The following is a 2,299-nucleotide window of genomic DNA, read 5'->3' as shown; positions in this document are numbered from 1 at the left end:
ACACACACACACACACACATATATATATATATATATATATATATATATATATATATATACACATACATATATATATACATATATATACACATACATACATATATATACACATATAAATATACACATACATACATATATACACACATATATATATATATACACATACATATATACACACATACATATATACATATGATCATGATGATAGCCGTCCACTCGTGACTGAGGAAGACCATTGCCGACCTTCAGGAGCATTGTACGCTCAAGGACAAACTTATATAGGGGCAAAAAAAAAAACAAAAAAAAAACGCACATATCGAGCAGAGGTCGGCAATGCCTGTGCTGAGTTTTAGGTCCAATGAGGCTTGCACAACACCTCATAGACCCTCTCCACTTTATTGACATTATCCAGAGACAAGCCGGAGCAAGATGTCTGGTGCCAATATGAGTCGCAGGCTCAGGGATGTGGGAGCGCCGTGATCTCTAGCACAAACCAAAGATGACAAACTTGGTGTTTATAAGAATGGGAAGGTGAGAGCTAAGTTTAATTCATCTATATCTTAAGGGGAATTATGTTAACAGTTACTCAAATTCATTCCTATTGCATTGTGCATTTATATGCATGTAAGCATGTTGAGAGTCTTTCAGAAATTCTATTAATGATCTTCCTCATTGGTCTACAGAATACACAGGGATTCCTCAGAGCAGAATCAGCATCTCCTGGAAATGATATTATATGGTTTCGTGTGCCTTACTATGGACCAAGTTATGTTGTACTTAATTTTATCCTCCTTGAGTTGCCACACAAATTCAGCCAAAGATGTTGAATGTTTCTTATTGATTTTGTTGAAGCTGACCACATGGTTGCGATAACAACTCTTGAATGAATCAGCTGTTGCCCCAGTATAAATATACAGCCCTCTCCTTATGCGTATGGTACATTTATATACAAGATTTGTACTAATACAGAGGTTCATCAATGAGCATTTTGATTTTTCTCTGCATGCACGAGCCTATCTGAGTTAGAAGGACAAATCAATCTGAGGGATCAATTAGAAAGTTAAGTTTATGGTCCTTAAGCATAATCTGGGGTTTTCTAGGGTCATAAGGCTTGGTTCTATCATCTATAACTAAATCTCTGGCGATTTGTAACCCTGTATTGTTAATTGTTTTTAATGTATCATTATTAGCATATCTACATTTGCTGAGTAATTCCTTCCTAATCATATAATTATATAATTCAATATTAACAATGTAAATGTTACTTGTTTTGTTTGCTGGTACAAGTATCCCTGGAACTTTCATGAAGTCATCAAGTAATTTTCTAATTTTCAGCGAATGCATATTGTACCTTCTAGGGTATTTTCTGAACTTCATGTTCTTAACTATACTATATAATTCCTCTTCAAATCTGGTTAGTTGGTGGGTTCTTCCTAGATTTGAATACTTTTCATAGTAGGTTACCATGTTCAGGTTTGTCGTTTAATTTAACTTTTCTGTCAAAGAAGAAAGCTTTCCACTGCATTCTTTGTATGAATTGGTTGTTTTTTTCCCCACAAAAGTTCACTTATACCATCTTTCTTACTGGGTATAGGTATATCCTTTAGCGAAATATCATCCAGTGTTATTTTTTCCTTCTTCATGGCATGCTACCTTACTTCCGGGAATCAGAAAGGGGTTGTAGTTATTAGATAATAAAACAAATGGTTTATACCTGCTAGCTTACTGATAAAACACAATCACTTTCACAGTGTTTGTTATGTATTTGGTTAATGGAAGATCGAAGATACGAGAATTTTTATTAATCACTATAATTGTTTTGAGCCATCTAGCATTGATCCCTCACAGGTGGGATACTTAACAACTGGTTCAGAAGCATCTGACAGTGCAGATGTGTCTCTTTGGATAATAAGTAGATATAACTAGTTAAAATAATAGTTCCGCAATGTATCTTCTCAGTTCGTGTACAGAAAAGCAGCAAATTAAAGGATATAGCTTCATTTATAAAGAAAATCAATAAGAAAATAACAGATGCAAAAAAGAAATGAACATATATATAAATAATAATCATCATCATCGTTTAACATCTGCCTTCCAGCATGGATGAGACGGTTTCAAAAGAGCCAGACAGGCAGAAGCCTGCACCAAACCTTGTTTTGGCAAGATTTTTACAGCTGGATGGCCTTCTTAATACCAACCACTCAGCAGAGTGGACTTAGTGCTTTTTATGTGGCAGGCTATAGCGAAAGGAGTGTGATTAAAGAGTGTGAAGGGGAGGAATGAGTTGCAATATATATAT

The sequence above is a fragment of the Octopus bimaculoides genome, chromosome 3 (assembly GCF_001194135.2).
Source record: "Octopus bimaculoides isolate UCB-OBI-ISO-001 chromosome 3, ASM119413v2, whole genome shotgun sequence".
Classification (NCBI taxonomy): domain Eukaryota; kingdom Metazoa; phylum Mollusca; class Cephalopoda; order Octopoda; family Octopodidae; genus Octopus; species Octopus bimaculoides.
This window is presented reverse-complemented; position numbering follows the sequence as displayed.